The sequence below is a fragment of the Pinus tabuliformis genome, chromosome 5_2 (genome assembly GCF_031772625.1).
Source record: "Pinus tabuliformis cultivar Carrire ecotype Pingquan chromosome 5_2, CPIR1, whole genome shotgun sequence".
Classification (NCBI taxonomy): Eukaryota; Viridiplantae; Streptophyta; class Pinopsida; order Pinales; family Pinaceae; genus Pinus; species Pinus tabuliformis.
Window position 1 is genome coordinate 894,299,374 of NC_142306.1, and position 19,137 is coordinate 894,318,510.

At 35.1% G+C, this 19,137-nt stretch overlaps 1 pseudogene across 1 annotated transcript; it reads right to left on the reverse strand.

Moving 5' to 3' along the window:
• Positions 1 to 6,542: 6,542 nt before the first annotated feature.
• LOC149162178 (GDSL esterase/lipase At4g26790-like) lies at positions 6,543 to 15,802 on the reverse strand (annotated as a pseudogene). The gene is made up of 7 exons (XR_016261456.1): positions 15,312 to 15,802; positions 15,086 to 15,206; positions 14,448 to 14,694; positions 14,274 to 14,362; positions 7,861 to 7,888; positions 7,568 to 7,676; positions 6,543 to 6,810 (listed from the first exon to the last, which is right to left on the reverse strand). The product of XR_016261456.1 is annotated as a GDSL esterase/lipase At4g26790-like (transcript).
• Between the last annotated feature and the right edge of the window lie 3,335 nt (positions 15,803 to 19,137).

Genomic DNA, 19,137 nt, shown 5'->3' on the forward strand with positions numbered 1-19,137 from the left:
TGGAGCAAAGTAAGTAGAATCCAGTACTGATAATCGATAGGCCGGAGGTAAACAACTTTCATGCTGATTTATCTTCTTTGGCCATAATTTGTAGATTCAATGGCTTTTGGCCGAAAACATATGCTTTACGGCATTGGATCTATACCACATGGACACAAAATTGTGAAATCCTCTTATGCTCCAAAGGTTTTTTTATTGTAAAATTCGACTCAGTGGAGGAAAAAGACCATGTCCTCCAACAGGGGCCATGGTTCTGGGGCAATGCAGGGCTCTTTACGACCCCCTGGTTTCCGGGTTTTGACCCCTCCTCTATGGTGGTCTCCAAAATGCCGGTCTGGGTCAGGCTACATAATCTCCCGCTTCACTTTTGGCTCCCCAAAGTTTTCGAAGCAATGGGGAATGCAATAGGTAAATACATCAAGCAAGACACCGAAAGAATTGCTAGATGCATTCATACTTTTGCAAGAATCTGTGTCGAAGTTGACCTCAGTCAAGGGCTTCCTGACAGCATCATCTTGATCCATAACAACTCCCAGTGGAAACAACCACTAGATTACGAAAACACGGCTTTCAGATGCCGAGGCTGTCAACAGACAGGTCATCTCCGTAATAACTGTCCTCAAGCCAAAAGGGAAAACAGAAGGAACAAGAAACAAGCAAAAAAACCAAGAGGCTGGCAACACACAGAGAACCCAGAAGAAGAAACAGAAGACGAGGAGGCAGACAACCCTCCACCTGAACATGACGATGATCCAATTGGGGGTGAAGCCGCGGCTGCCTCTCCCATAGCACCTAGTCAAGTTCACATGATGCCAGAATCAGAGACTTTGGCAGCTCAGGGAATGTTGGCCTCTTTGTCGAAGAAAAATCCAGTTCTTGAAGACACTAGCGGGCCCAAAAGACACCACTCTCCAGAACACTCTGATTCAAATAAGGACATGCCTCGTACTGTGGAGGATTCCTCTCTAGTCCTTTTTTCATCCTCTCCAACCCAAGGAGAATGGCGAAAGGTTGAGAAGAAAAAGGGGAGAAAATCATAATCTCCCTCCCTCATTGTATTAGGCAAAAACTGTTATTGTCGTTGCTACTTGTACATAGTTGTAGTCAAATCTTCTTGCTACTATCCGGAAGGCTGCTAGCCTCTTTATGCATATACTTAGGCATCTACAGAATGTAATTTCTTAAGATCTAATAGAAATTACGACTTTTTCTACGGAAAAAAAAATAACCATGTTTAATATTATTAAAAGGTTATCATTATATATATATATATTAAAATTTATATAAAAAAGTACTTAAAATAGAATTATGATTTTTGTTTTTTAAACATAAAATTTAAAAGAGGTTAGTGTACCCTTTTATATTATCATACATAAATTTTTATAATAATATAATAAAACATATTATTAATAACTATGTTTAATACTATTAAAAAGTTATCATAATTATATATAAATTAAAATTTATATAAAAAACAATCCAAAATATAATTAAGATTTTTGTTTTTCAAATATAAAGATTTTTGTTTTTTAAACATAAATTTTAAAATATGTTAATGGAACCTTTTATATTATCATTAATTGAATGGAAGAAAATATATTAAATTTGAAATTATGATGGTTAATCTCATTTTATATTTAGAGATATTTTTTTGGTAAATCAAGATGTTTTTATAAAATCAAAAGAGATTGCATTGTTACATATAATTTCTCAAAAAAATTTCGGTCTCATTCTTATCATATTTATGGGCCAAAAGATAAAATCTAAAATAGATAGCAAGTTGCCAACACAATCTTCTTAAGCAAAGAGAATATGACCAGTGAAAACATAAAAATTTTAAGACCAAAATACATCCCACAACCATTAGGGATCAGAAGAGTTGACTGGATTAGGGTTCTTTGGTATAACACTAGGTGATGCAAGAGATGTGAAATGGGAGGGAAAACGCCATTTTAGAGAAAAACCCACAATTTTTTTGTTGCACATTGCAACCAAACCATAATTCAATTTGACGAATCGTCGGCACCATTAGAAAGCTCTCATCAGGTACTATAATGGGTCTCTCTTAGTTTTTGATGATTTGACACTTCACCTGGAAGCCATTTTTCCAAGAAGGGTCACTACGTCAACTCTTAAAATCAATTTTTTTCATATGCGACGCTTGTACTTTGGGGACCACCTTCCCTTGGTGATTGTCATCTCACGTGTCAATTTTTGTCATGAGAAACCATAATTTTCTCATGCTTTCATGGTCCCCACCGGGCCTATTCTGTGTGGCAACATCATTGAGTCACCCTTGTTCAAAGCATCTGCGATGAGTCACCTTTGCATCCATGGAGTCTATTGCACGTCTCATTGTATCATGTCACAATATTCCATCCATATTTGCATACTATTCATCCCATGTTACCCATTTTGTCCTTCAGTCATACTGTCCACCATCCCCTCTGGAGTCGAGTCAGTCGCTGCTAGGTCAACCATGCACTTTATGCTCTGATAAGGGAAGTCATCTGTTTGTCCCTCAGTCCCATTTTTACCATTTTCCCTAGTTTCAATCCATCAGTCACATTACTATTCCCCTTGTGCCTTAGTTGAGGATCCTCATTTCCTCACCTAAGACGGGCCCTATTATGTCAACATCAACACATCTATTCCAGAAGAACGGCCTAGAGGGCGGTGTAGCTTGGTTCCATCTTCCACTCTCGTTCGGTGCCTTCAATCAAGAAAAGGGAATCATCATTTCCCTTTGACTTGGTTGTTTCATGCTCGTGATTTGTACACTTGATGGTCCAGTGAGGCAGCAGATTATACTAGTGATTCCTAGGTGTGTGTGATGTTTCAAACCTCATGAGGGGGTGGCCCTTCAGGTAACCCCCCACATGCCCGAATGCCTTCCTATTATGCTACAACCTCGGATGCAATTCCACATATTTGATGGGTTCGGTTCATCGTGCTTGCAGCGTTCATAGCATGCATGTCTCCTTCAGATGATCCATTCAGTTTTGCAGAGCTCTTTCCTATTCAACAGGGCTTCTTTGGTTGTTTTACCCTCCCTCCCACCCATTTTTTGAGGGAAGGGCTATTATATCACATGTACTCATATGTTATTGTATTCAGCCCCGAATCATGTTTTTTCTAGGTGCATTATGTATATGGGACACATTGTATTATTTTTTGGCTCATTTGTGTTAGCATGTCATTTGCCATTCAACATATATTTTCTTGCTCAATTTTATGTTTTTCGGTGCATCATTATTTTTGTACTAAGTTACCTCGACGGGTATAGGTATGCCTCCTCGACCTCACTGAGATCCAATACCACAACATAAAAGGAGACTTGCATTGGTCTCGCCCCCTCTATCACTATCCTCTTTTGCTTAAGCTCCATTGGTCTCTCTCTCTCTCTCTCTGACTCCACTTCATTGTATAGTGATTGTCTCCTTACAACGTACTTTGGTCATATGTTTTGCCCCTAACACTCGAATGTTTGGGGGAAATATGTTATCATAAAAAATTGGTCATCTAGCCATAATTTACTAGATGGATCGAAGTACACCAAGTAGAGCCAATTTTACCATAGTAAAATTGCTTTCACTATGAGAAATTACTTAATAAACCACATTTGTTAAGTCATTTATAATTAAATCCATGAAGAATAATTAAATAAATCACCATTTATTTAATTATCTTCTAGGAATAATTAATAAAACCATTGTCTAATTAATATTCCTTGTCACATTTGACCCAATTATGAGAAATAAATAGATAGACCATTAATTATCTTATTTTTCTTTAGGAATAATTAATTAATCACTAATTAGTTATTATTCCTTGTTTGGTTTGACCAAATCAGTTAGGAATAATTAAATAAATCATTATTTGTTTATTATTCCCTAACCATATTTCTTGAGATGATAAATAAATAATTTATTTATTTACTATTTCTAAATAAAATTTTAAATACTTTTTCCCTCTAACCAAATATAATAAAATATTCCAAATTATTTAAAAATAAAAAAATTATCATTTGCAGTAGTCATTTATCTTTTTCTGGTATTTTCATATTCATTATATAAACGACTTATTTAGTAGTTTATATTCATTTAATTTAATTTCATTCATAATCATTATAAACGACTAATTTAGTCATATATTCGTTTTATTTGTGTTCATCATTAATTAATATAAACTACTACTTTAGTAGTTTTAGATTGATTTTATGTGTTTATTATTAATCACCATAAATTAATTAGTATGATATTGCGACTATGTTTTAAGAAAATGTCATACAATGTGCATGCTTATCTAATATGATAACGCAAAGTTACATATGTTAATTACAAGGGTGAATAATATCAAGTGCAAATAAAAATAATTTCAACAATATAAATTTTATTATATAAAATATCAAGAATTACAATATGAGTTTCCAACTTAATATGGGTTGGACTACAATTTACACATGAACTATTGTTTCATCATTTCAAAACATTATCGCTGTGTTGCCAAAGCATTGCAAGTGAATTCACCAACTCTGAAGGCTTGACCATCAGTCTCTATGAGTGTGTCTTATGCAAGATATTGGCTCTAAGGGTATCACTAGATAGATTCTCTTCTCTCTCTCATTTTTCATTTGTCGCTCCAGTGTTATTTTTCTCCTCTTTTTTCAGTTATTTCTTTTTACCATTAATATTGAGTTCCTCTCCTAAAAATGAAAGAAGATACAATGCAAAGTATAAGACATGAAAGACGATGAATACTTGAATATAAAATAAAGTAAACTATAAAATATTTTTATGACATATGCCTCAACATTCAATAGTGGCCACTATGTGGCTAGATGACCTGTATGAACAAAGCAAATAAAATGTCACCATATAAAATGGAATTGGAGGGGGATTCATGATGCATGCTAGGATTTTTTGTGTGTGCACAAATCATATTGCTCACTTCTAATTCTATCAAAAACAAAGAGTATGCACAATGACATGCAGTGACATGTGGGTGTCTATTTGACTCAATGATATGTTTGATTTTTTAACCCATTCCAATCCTACGACAATGAAATTAAGAGAGACAAGGATACAAGAAAGACTATTAATAAATGATATTAGAGACTTTAGAATGCAACTCAATTGTGCCTAAGTGTAACGATAAGTATTTGCAGCTTCCTAGTCACCAATGAGAATCAAATCACATTATGAAAAATTGTGCATTATGATAATTGGTTGCACCTGCACTAATCCTCTATAGGAGTCCCTTGTCTTTCTTATAGATATAATTTTAGAAACAATCTTACTCCTGCAATTCTTCCCTATATGGATCTTATTTGTCCCCCCTATTGATAGTTATTTTTTAAGGCAACATAATTGAACTCTCTAATTGCATCATCGCCTTTCAAAACAATGCTTGAGTATTTCCGAGTGATTTTTGAACTAGTCTCTACTCAGGTCCATGAAATCCTTGATTTGTCTCCATCGCACAAACCTCTGTTCATAATAAAATTATAAATCCCACATCTGCATTTCTCGTCCCCAACATTCCAATTTTTTACTGTGAAATACTTTATCATTGCTCCCTCGGTGCAATAGAGATCCACTATTGTGGCATGGAGATGATTGGTGTCATAAAATGGTACAATTCATCCTTTAATATATGTCACGAAACTCGTCTCACCTCACATAACTCCTCTCATCTACAAAAATTAGAGTCCTCTGAAATGCCTGGCCTCCATCTCATTCATCCCGAAATAAGTGGATATTTCCATGGGTGACAAAGTGTTCTTGGAGATTTAATAGAAGGAGGTATAACAAAAAAAATAAAAATACAATGCAACATAATAGTTATCAGCAGGAGAAACAACCCTGCCAAGCTACTTCCTAACTAGATAAAGATACTCCCAAATTACCTCATATAACGAAAAAAAGATAACCTCAACTATCTATAGAGTCTATCTATGCATGGTAGAAATGAAAACACTATCGAAAACAACATTTACAACAACGTTGGTCAATCTCTTCTTCTAGTCAAGGGCATGCCCAACTTTTGAAAAGTATCAAGCAAGTCAAGGTCCACCTCATCTAGTTTCCTCTTCTTCTTCTACTCTCTCTTTTTAGGTTCAAAATAATACCAAAGGCCTTCGAAATTGATGGTTGGGTAAAAGTTATCAGACCATTGAGTTATTTCATTTTTCATCATTGTCTGTAAAAATTGAATCTAAATTGCAAAGGTCGTTGAGATTCCTTCTTTTTAGCTAAAATTAACCTAAGCTTTGGAGAGTTGTAATGTTTAGTGGATCTAAGTATATTCTACTTAAAATATAGTAACATGGTTTAAAAATGTAGGCATTGAGATCAAAATCTAAGGATGAAACAAAAAAGATTTTATGTTCACGATTATAAGAAATTTTAATTTCATGTAACAAATTTTGAGGAAGGTCTAGCATTTGCATCCTACCAGAAAATGTTCTTGCATCACTTGAGCCCTTTTAATTTGGGCATGGTAGAGTCCATTACACAAGCAATCAACCACTAGAAAAAATGTGAAAAGAAAAAATAAAATTTCATGCATTCTGACCCTAGAAATGTTAGGCAGGATCAAACTGATATGAGTGAATTTACAAGAGCTGTGAAACCCCTTCTTTCAGAAATACTTGAGAGATGATTGCGTAAGACTTCTGAGTAAGATGAATTGAATCAAAGAATACATATTTTGAACCATCGATACATGTAAACGGTGTCGCCTCGTTGCACAAATACCCAAATTCGATGGTGCCAATGCCACAACAAGCTTTTTCGGTCACTTTAAACCCTGCAAAAATTAACACACAAATTAAATGAGAAAACTGATTTCATATTTTTTTGATGTACCTTAATCCATATAGAATTTTTAAATTTCAAATAATTAACCTGCACATTAAGCCCCGAGGGATAGCTCAAATGGTCGAGTTCTCGTTGATAGTACTCTCCCGGTTTGGGAGGTCACGGGGTCAAATCTCCTCGACGCCCTCGGGGTTAGGCCTGATGGCCGTGCTTCTCTACGTGGACGTAGCGGCCCACCTCCGGTGCCCCGTGAACCACACGGTAAAAAAAAAAAAAAAAAAAAAAAAAAAAAAAAATTTACCTGCACATTTATTTAATAAATTAAAAACAATTATATATTATATATTTTTCATTTTAAGTGAGAATTTATCATTTATTATTATTATTATTATCTAATTATTTTTTTTATTATTATTATTATTTGAGTGTGACATATATATATTCTATTTTTTGGTTTTAAACCTATTACGAAAATTTTAAACTTATAACCTTTTAAAATTAAACACATACTTTTAACCACTAATATATACATTAATATTTATTAACTTGATAATTGAATAAAACACTTTTACATTTAAAATATTTATCCACCAAAACCATTATTATCTATTATTTTACCCTTTCCTCTTATTACATCAGATCGAGAGTTAAAAATAAATCTATATTAACATCGAGCATGTTCTTACACCAACCATGTTATATGAAAATTGCAACATAAGGGAAGAATATAGCTTCACTATACCTACCATATTTAGCTGGATCTTTTATAGCGTCGAAAACAATGTCGTAATATTTGAGAGAAACAATTTTCAGTCCAGGAAGCTTAGCTTTCGATCCATCAATGGTAGATATGAGCTGTTGGGTATTTTTAATGGGGAAAATACCAAAACCAAGATTCAAACTAAACACAGAGGCAATGCTCTGTTTTACCTCCACAGGATTTTTATACACAGACAGCTTAAAAAAAAATTCACTGAGTAACAGAGGATTTCACCACCATAAAAGATTTCTATTCATTAAAACAAAAAGAAACTAATACATCCTCTTTTTCTGAGAGGGATTTACCACTGTAAAATCATTTTCATATTCACTGCTGTGAAAAACAACTTACTGCTGTAACAAAAGTTTACATGAGCTTACTGCTGTAAAACAAAATTTACATTCACTGGTGTGTAAAACAACTTACGCTCCACCATTTTCTTTATGCACTTGCAAAACCATACATGGTTTTCCTTCACCTCTGTTTTTCAATGCCCACACAAAAACATTACAACATATTTGTGCACTGCTGTGCATACACCCTCTGGTTCTTCTTACTGCCGTAAAAAAAACAGTTTTCACTTTACCCCCGTGTGCAATACATACCAAAGAAAAAAAAATCAACACTCAAGACATAAAAGACTTATTACATACGGTTTTTTTTACATTCAATACATGCCGTATGTAAATATAAAAAAAAATATTAAAACGTGCCCATATCCCATACGAAACTTAATTAATGAGCATATGCGCCCATGCCTCCATAAAAAAACTTACGTGCAATATGTGAAAACTTTAATACACTACCTACCACTATGACATTTCATTGATTAAACGTATGGTCAACAAAACTTAGATTTACTCCACGCTATGAATTTAATATTTGCCGTATGCAGGTTTGGAGCAGCTTCGGACAATCAACGGTTGGAGAAGGTGGAGCAGATCCAACGGACAAGAAAGATATCGGAAGCCCTCACATGAGTGAACGATATCTCCCGATGGGTCAAAGTTGATTACGTCAGGTGAGACCCACGTGCCTTCACCAAAACGCATCGGAGCACAACCATACGGAAACCACTTTTCATGGATGGTGGTGCGATATGATCCTGGGCAGTTTTGTGGTTTTGCAGGCGGTTTTGGTTGCGTACGTAGGGCGTTGAAATTACATTTTCAACACTCCCCTTTAATTTCAACTGCTGGGCATTCGGTCATACCCAAACACTTCCTCAAAAATTCAAAGCTTTTCTGATCCAGCGGCTTTGTCAAGATGTCCGCAACCTGTTCTTGAGTCCTGCAGTGTTCTAGGACAATTTCTCCATTGTTCACCAATTCTCTGATGTAGTGAAACCTTGTATCAATGTGCTTCGTTCTCTTGTGAAACACTGAATTCTTTGACAATGCAATAGCTGAGCTATTGTCACAAAATATCACTGTCGCTTTTGCCTGCTCTTGGCCTAAGCTTCTCAACATTCTTCTCATCCACACTGCCTGACATGCTGCTGCTGTAGCTGCCACATATTCAGCCTCTGCTGTAGACAATGCTACAATGGACTGCTTCTTAGAAGCCCATGAGATGGCTCCTGAACCCATGTTAAAAACATAACCGGAAGTGCTCTTCCGATCATCTATACTTCCAGCCCAATCGCTGTCAGTGTATCCAACCAAATCTGAATGTTCTGAGGCATGATATAAAATTCCAAACATTTTAGTGCCTTTGACATACCTCAAAATTCTCTTTGCTGCCTGCCAATGTGCCTCCTTCGGCCTCTCCATGAACCTGGAAATTAAACTAACAGCATACATTAAATCAGGCCTAGTTGCTGTTAAATACATAAGGCTGCCTACAATGCTTTTGTAGAGGCTAGGATCAAAATCCTTGCTGCTGTCCTCTCTGCTGAGCTTTAATCCCATTACTGTGGGAGTGATTGCTGCCTTGCATTCTTCCATCTTAAATCTGCCCAAAACTTGATTTACATATCTTGCTTGAGATATAAAAATTCCTTTTTCATTTTGATCTACTTCTATGCCTAAGAAGTATCTCAACAAACCCATGTCAGTCATTTCAAATTCATTCTTCATGACTGATTTAAAATTCTCAATAAGATAAATATCATTTCCAGTGAAAATAACATCATCTACATACAAGACAACAATTAAAATTTTACCATCATTTTCCTTGATGTAGACTGTGGGTTCTCCTTCACATTTGTCAAATTCATTATCCAATAGATATGAGTCTATCCTGCTGTACCATGCTCTTGGCGCTTGCTTCAGCCCATAAAGAGCTTTCTTCAACTTGCACACTTTGTGCTCTTCACCTTTCTTCTCATATCCGAGAGGCTGTTCCACATAGACCTCTTCCATTAACACTCCATTTAGGAATGCTGATTTCACATCCATTTGGTAGACTTTCCATTTGTTTTGTGCTGCTATGGACAGCATTGCTCTCACGGTTTCCATCCTTGCAACCGGTGCGAAAGTCTCCTCATAATCTCTCCCATACTGCTGCTTGTAGCCTTTGACAACCAGCCTTGCCTTGTGCCTTTCAATCTTGCCTTCAGCATTGCTTTTGGTCTTGTAGACCCATTTCACACCAATGACTTATTTGCCTTTTGGTAGCTCAACCAAATCCCATGTTTTGTTTCTCTCTATGGCATTCATCTCCTCATCCATAGCTTCTATCCATTTCCTATCTTTAATCGCTTCCTCGAAATGAATAGGATCATCAACATGACAATATAATGCAAACAAGGAATTCATTCCTTCATCATAAATGTCACTTAGATTTCTAAACTTCTTACCTCGTTCACTTGGTGTGCAAGTGCTTGAAGATGCACTTGAATTTCCTCCTTGTGGTGTGCTTGGAGAAGCACTCTCATTGATCCTCAATGGTGTACCTTGCTGTCCTTGTGTTGGCGCTGCTGTTTGGGGATGTATTTCAGCTACCTCCTCTTCATCTTCATCATGAGACAAACAACTCTTGACATTCACTGTTTTCTCTATGCTTCCATCCCAAGCTTCTTCCTCAATGAATTGAACATCCCTGCTGACAAAGAATTTCTTGGTAGATGGAATGTACAGCCTGTAGGCTTTGGATTCATCACTGTATCCAATGAAGATGCATTTCTCCCCTTTGCTGTCCAACTTCCTCCTTAGCTGATCCGGAATGTGTGCATAGGCCACACACCCAAAAACTCTCATGTGGGTGACTCCTTGCTTTCTCCCACTCCATGCCTCTTCTGGCACCTTGTTCATCACTGCTTTTGTAGGACACCTGTTCAATATATAAACCGCACAATGTACAGCTTCAGCCCAATACTCATTTGGCAAATGCTTTGCCTTCAACATGCTCCTTGCCATCTCCATGATGGTTCTGTTCTTCCTTTCAGCAACTCCATTTTGCTGTGGGGTGTACCGAGTTGTGAACTGTTTATGTATTCCATTTTCTCTACAAAACTTTAGGAATTCATTTGAGATATACTCACCTCCTCTATCAGTTCTCAATACTTTTATGTGCAGCCCGCTTTGGTTCTCCACTAGTGCTTTGAAATTTTGGAATTTCACAAATACTTCACTTTTGTTCTTGAGGAAATATATCCATGTCTTTCTTGTAAAATCATCAATGAATGTTAGGAAATATTGGCTGCCAGCTAATGATGGAGCTTGCATTGGCCCACATAAATCTGAGTGGATGATTTCTAAGGGTGCCTTTGCCCTTATGCTCTTCCCTGATGGAAAACTTTCTCTATGTTGTTTTCCCAATATGCAGCCTTCACATAGGCTGTCCGGCTTCTCTATCAATGGCAATCCTTTCACCATTCCTTTCCTACTCAACAAATTCAGACCTCCAAAATTGAGATGACCAAATCTCAAGTGCCACAACCAATTCTCATCCTTTGGCACGCTTTGGAAAACCTCTTGGGTAACTGCTGCAATTTCATTTTTGTTTTTCAAATCTGCCCTGATCCTCAAGGGGAACATCCTGTTCCTTGTCATCTTCACTTCAACAATGCATCTTTTGCTGGGTGGTATATCCATGATGGTGCATACATCATTTTTAAAGAAAACATTGTACCCCTTATGGACAAGCTGTCCAACACTCAAGAGGTTACATCTCATTCCGGGGACATAGTATACATCTGCTATGGTTTTCTTTTCTCCTTGCTTTGAAAGTATTTTTATTTCTCCTTTTCCCATAACAGACACTTTACTATCAGTTCCTAGTGTGACTTCTGATTTCACATTTTTATCTAGGGCAGAAAAGAAGGCTATGTTTCCGGTCATATGGTTGCTGCAACCTGAGTCTAAAAACCATATGTCCTCACTATGCGTTTCAGCCATGTTACAAGCTAATAAGACATTTTCTTGACTGTTGTTTTCTCTTGTAACATTTGCATTTTGTCTGCTGTTCATATCATGTTGTTTCTTTCTACAATCACTAGCATAATGTCCATACTTTTTGCAATAATAGCATTGAACATTAGATTTATCATACCTCTGTCCTTGAGCATGATGTTGATCTCTTTGTTGGCTGTTGCCTTGACCTTGGTTCTGATTTGGATTGCTGCCTCTTCCTTGTGCATTTGATGAGCTGTTCCTTCCTCCTCTGTTCTGGCTTCTGCCTCTTCCTCTTCTGTTTCCTCTTCCTTGACCTCTTCCTCTTCCAAAGGACATCTGGGTCTTGAAGGCTTGCTCTAGAGAAGAGTTTTCATTCCTACTCAACCTCTGCTCATGTGTTATCAGTGATGCATGTAGCTCATCAACTGAATATTTTGAGAGATCCTTTGTCTCTTCAATGGTTGTGACTATGGCATCGAACCTTGAGGGTAAGACTCTCAATATTTTCTCCACTATTCTTCTATCTTCAATTGTTTCTCCATGAGTTCTCATTTGTGTGACTACTCCAATCATATGAGTGAAGAATGAGTCAATGTTATCTGACTCCTTCATGTTCAAGTTTTCAAAATCCTTTCTCAGCATTTGCAATTTTGCTGTCTTCACTCTCTCCATGCCTTGATAGGCTGTCTTGAGAGTTTGCCATGCTTCATGTGATGTTGTAGCTGCTGCTATCCTTGGGAATATACTCTGGTCCACTCCTTGATACAACAAGACAATGGCCTTTGCATCCTTCTTCCTATTGAGCTTCAACTGATCCTTCTCTCCCTGAGTTAATGCATTGAACTCAGTTTCATCTGCTGGTTCCTCAAACCCATATTCTACTAGTTCCCATATATCTTGAGCGATGAACAAAGCTCTCATGGTTATAGACTAGTAGTCATAGTTCTTCCCATTAAAGTGTGGGAGCTGGGTGTTGAACATACCCATGCTTGTGCTTGCCATTCCTTGCATCTTGAACTATGGTTTTAAATCCTTGACTGTGATTTTTTTTAAAACTGACTGTCTTCAGCAATAACAAGAGAAATGCTTTTGGGGAATACCTGAATCCTTCGCTGTCTGAGTCTTCTGTCTGCCTGAGAAGTTTTGACTGCTGCAACCACACCTTCCTTCAGCTTCTTTGAGTCTTCAAAGAGCCTGGACTAGCTCCGATACCACTGTTGGGTATTTTTAATGGGGAAAATACCAAAACCAAGATTCAAACTAAACACAGAGGCAATGCTCTGTTTTACCTCCACAGGATTTTTATACACAGACAGCTTAAAAAAAAATTCACTGAGTAACAGAGGATTTCACCACCATAAAAGATTTCTATTCATTAAAACAAAAAGAAACTAATACATCCTCTTTTTCTGAGAGGGATTTACCACTGTAAAATCATTTTCATATTCACTGCTGTGAAAAACAACTTACTGCTGTAACAAAAGTTTACATGAGCTTACTGCTGTAAAACAAAATTTACATTCACTGGTGTGTAAAACAACTTACGCTCCACCATTTTCTTTATGCACTTGCAAAACCATACATGGTTTTCCTTCACCTCTGTTTTTCAATGCCCACACAAAAACATTACAACATATTTGTGCACTGCTGTGCATACACCCTCTGGTTCTTCTTACTGCCGTAAAAACCAGTTTTCTCTTTACTCCCGTGTGCAATACATACAAAAAAAAATCAACACTCAAGACATAAAAGACTTATTACATACGTTTTTTTTACATTCAATACATGCCGTATGTAAATATAAAAAAATATTAAAACGTGCCCATATCCCATACGAAACTTAATTAATGAGCATATGCGCCCATGCCTCCATAAAAAAACTTACGTGCAATATGTGAAAACTTTAATACACTACCTACCACTATGACATTTCATTGATTAAACGTATGGTCAACAAAACTTAGATTTACTCCACGCTATGAATTTAATATTTGCCGTATGCAGGTTTGGAGCAGCTTCGGACAATCAACGGTTGGAGAAGGTGGAGCAGATCCAACGGACGAGAAAGATATCGGAAGCCCTCACATGAGTGAACGATATCTCCCGATGGGTCAAAGTTGATTACGTCAGGTGAGACCCACGTGCCTTCACCAAAACGCATAGGAGCACAACCATACGGAAACCACTTTTCATGGATGGTGGTGCGATATGATCCTCGGCAGTTTTGTGGTTTTGCAGGCGGTTTTGGTTGCGTACGTAGGGCGTTGAAATTACATTTTCAACATGTTTCATTAAATGTGTTTCATTAAATTCAGCTGCGGCCTCGTTCACTTTCTCTGCGCACTCTCCTCCTACTTTGATATGCAGAGTTTTTCAAAGGGTAGACAACCTAAAGGAGGTAGGTTTATTATCCCAATCCTACGCACATCCAAACTGTACAGATCCTGCAACAATAATCGAGATACATATATATTAAATATTTGTTGACAATTTCTTAGGTTACATAAAGTTGAGTGAGAATATTCAAACCTCAATATATCCAGATAATGTGCGCAATAGAAAATCTACGTATTGGGAAACTGTAAAGTGCGAGGGGCGAATTGGTTCCAGAAAATAATTTGCAATGAAGTCATTAGTGCCAATGCTGATAAACGCCACTGCTGTATTCAACAACATGGCAGCCTTCTCTATACCTCCCACCTGCGTGGCCACCCGAGTTCGATATTCCTTGAAATATTCGATTTCTTTCCACATTGGAATCACAGACTGCACAATTCAGATCGGCCAGTAATAATTAGACAGTTTCGACATCTACTATCTCGTCTACTAACATGATAGCAGATCTAATAACATGATGAATACAGAATATTTGAATGACAATATTTTATATAATTTATTGGATTTAACAATTGATCTATAAAATTGGTTTGAAGGTTGAGAAAATTTGTTCATATTAATAAATCATATTGGATAATTCCAAACAAATATTTAATATTTTTATATGATGGATCTGGAAAATAATTTACGTGTAAATACAGAAATCTTTACGCATACAAAAACATAGACATTCCACACTCAAATATTAATGCAAATAATTTCATTTCATTTAATTGCAAATAATTTCATGATGAAGGTTTTATGTTGAGTGAGTGAATCATTAAGTGGCAGCGGTGAGATTGTCTAATCCGGTCCCCGATGAGGAGAAACTGACGCCTGTGATCAATTCATGCTCTTGAAAGTTCGGATCAAGATATGCTGGCAGCAGCTCTTTGATGCCAAGCCCTGCAACTATATATTCATTTGAACACCAAAACAACTTATAATTTAGATATCCGTAACAATAAAAAAAAAAAATTCGCTGCCCAATTACTAACTAACTAACATTGTGCTTACCCAAATAGTCTGGAAGAATTTTTCCATCGGAGTATCTCCCAGTGGGTTTGCCTCCCACGAAATTTCTTCCATAGGGATGGAAAATCGCTCTTGATTAGCGTGGGAATGTGGTTGTTGTTTCCGGGATCTCCATAAGAGTCTCCGAAAAACAATACTGCTCCAACATTCTGTGCCTCAGCGTCAGCAGTTTTCCCAGTTGTGCAGACCGCTAACAAGAAAGCCTGAAACGCGAATGCCCACACCGATAATTGAATTGCAGACATGGCGAAACTGTTCAAACAAATAATTTAACGCAGTCACATGCATAACTCTCTCTGGCATGGAGGCGCTTACGGCAGGGCTCAGCTATATCATGTGTGCCGGGTCAAAACATCCGATGTGAGGCACCATGCAATGGATGCGTGGTCCTCCTGAATTCAATGTTAAAGATCACATTCGCCATCACAAATTGAAGCTTACACCAACCTAACAAAACTTTGTGAGACATTTCGCAATCTCGATTAATATCCCCGTCACTTATACCTAATTTCTAGAACATGGCCAGAATTTCTATAACATCGTATAATCCTTACTAGGTATAATTTCTAGAACATGGCCAGAATTTCTATAACATGGTATAATCCGTACTGGATATAATTTCTAGAACATGGCCAGAATTTCAACCGTCGTGCACCATATTAGATTGAGTCCAATTATCGTGAACCATCATTAACGAGGGTCTAGTATTGGAGAAATATTTTTTCAATATGAAAATTAATCTAAGTATGTCAACAACTATCCAATAGCACATTGCAATAAAGATTGTTTTCATATGAAAATCAACCATCCACATATGTGATCAACTATGTTTTTTTTAAGATTTATAATATTTATCTAATGATTTATATAATTTGAATTTACAATATTTTTTTAAGAGTTTATTTATGTATATAATTTGAATTTACAATATTTATCTAAATCTTTATTTATCTTAAAAATTATTTTATTATTATTTATTAATTAATTTTATTATTATTATTTTAATATAAATTATATTTATTAATGTGATGCTACTCATATATTTATGTATAATTATGTAATAGATATAAATGGATAATTATGTAATAAAAATTTTATTGGAAATTTCTACTTACGCTCAGTCTGCCTGAGGCCATTACGCCAACGTATACCGTCCGACCACCGATATTGATTGAAACGTGCAGCTTTACCCTCAAAATTGCTTCAACTTTATTGTCCACACATTTCACGACACACCGTAACTTGGAAATAGCATCCAGCTGTGTGAATGCAACATCAATCAAAGTTAACGAAAGCTGAAAATGAACCTTACTATTTGCAACCTCTCATAACGGCTCAATAATTCGTCGTTTTCATCATCTAAATATTTTGGTGTTTGATGGGACTTTAAATTTCGGGCATCGTAAAGTCTTATTAAAGATAATTCTTTTTAATATATGTGGTTGTACATTTTAGCTATATCCAAAAATTTAGTTTTTATATCTTGTCTTGCATTTATAATATATGATTTAATTTCTAAATCAATTTTTATTTTTTATTTTTATTTTTTTAATGATGATCTGTGAGTAAAAAAATTCTGAAACGCAAGAAGTCCATTTGAAGGGAAATTAAACTAGTGTAATATATGGCAGGATTATAACAACCTTAAATGATATTGAATTGAATTAGTAATCACAAAATAATTACTTTTGAAGGCTGATAAATAATTTATATATATATATATATATATATATATATATGAATTAGTTTTATTGGAAATATTAAACTTGATATTTATAAAATGCAGAATAGTGGGTTTTAGAACATTTGTTTTATTTTTATTTTTATTATTTTTATAAGTGCTAAAAAGTTTAATTATGTTAAAGGTTATTGTGGTTCAATTTGTTTTTTAAGTTAAAATTTGATTTAAATAAATTAAAAAAATAATAATAAATAAATTTGATTTATTAAATATTATAAAGAAATTTAAAATATTTTTAAATAAAATGTTTAATTGATTATAAATAAATTTTAAATTTGGTTAAATAAAATATTTGATTAAATATATTTTTGAGGGTTATCTTGAGAACGTCATTAGTATTGAGAAGTTGAGAAGTTACAGGTTCAATTTTCTTAACACACTCAGGGTTAGGTGGGTTTGCCTGGTACAAATATTCCATGAATGAAGTGGTCACTCATCTTTAGTGTTGCCGAACCACATAGAAAAAAGCATTGAGGGTTTGCTCAATTAGTTGAGTCCTTGTCCTTGTAGTTAAAACACCTTTGTTATTGTGAAGTCATGAGTTCAATTCTATCACCACTCTTAAAGTCAAACTATAAAAAAAACATATTAATTAATTACATAGTATATTTATAATCTGATAAAAATATATTAGATGAAAATTTTCAAAATATATTATATATTTAAAAAATATAACAATATTAAAAAAAAACATAAATTTTTATAATAATATTATAAAAACATATTATGAATAACCATGTTTAATATTATTAAAAAGTTATCATTATATATAAATTAAAACTTATATAAAAAAGTACTTAAAATAGAATTATGATTTTTGTTTTTTAAACATAAAATTTAAAATAAGTTAGCGTACCCTTTTATATTATCATACATAAATTTTTATAATAATATAATAAAACATATTATTAATAACCCTGTTTAATACTATTAAAATGTTATCATCATCATATATAAATTAAAATTTATATAAAAAATAATCCAAAATATAATTATGATTTTTGTTTTTTTAACATAAAATTTAAAATATGTTAATGGAACCTTTTATATTATCATTAATTGAATGGAAGAAAATATATTAAATTTAAAACTATGACAGTTAATCTCATTTTATATTTAGAGATTTTTTTGGTAAGTCAAGATGCTTTTATTATATCAAAAGAGATTACATTGTTACATATAGTTTCTCAAAATTCTTTCAGTCTCATTCTTATCATATTTATGGGCCAAAAGATAACATCTAAAATAGATAGAAAGTTGCCAACACAATCTTCTTAAGCAAAGAGAAAATGACCAGTGAAAACATAAAAATTTTAAGACCAAAATACATCCCACAACCATCAGGGATTAGAAGAGTTGACTGGATTAGGGTTTTTTGGTCTAACACTAGGTGATGCAAGAGATCTGAAATGGGAGGGAAAATGCCATTTTAGAGAAAAACCCACAATTTTTTTGTTGCCCATTGCAACCAAACCATAATTCAATTTGACGAATCGTCGGCACCATTGGAAAGCTCTCATCAAGTACTATAATGGGTCTCTCTTAGTTTTTGATGATTTGACACTTCACCTAGAAGCCATTTTTCCAAGAAGGGTCACTACGTCAACTCTTAAAAACAATTTTTTCATATGCGACGCTTGTACTTTGGGGACCACCTTCCCTTGGTGCTTGTCATCTCACGTGTCGATTTTTGTCATGAGAAACCATAATTTTCTCATGCTTTCATGGTCCCCACTGGGCCTATTCTGTGTGGCAACATCATCGAGTCACCCTTGTTAAAAGCATCTACAATGAGTCACCTTTGCATCCATGGAGTCTATTGCACGTCTCACTATATCATGTCATTATATTCCATCCATATTTGCATACTATTCATCCCATGTTACCCATTTTGTCCTTTAGTCATACTGTCCACCATCCCCTCTAGAGTCGAGTCAGTTGCTGCTAGGTCAACCATGCACTTTATGCTATGACAAGGGAAGTCATCTGTTTGTCCCTCAATCCCATTTTTTCCATTGTCCCTGGTGTCAGTCCATCAGTCACATTACTATTCCCCTTGTGCCTTAG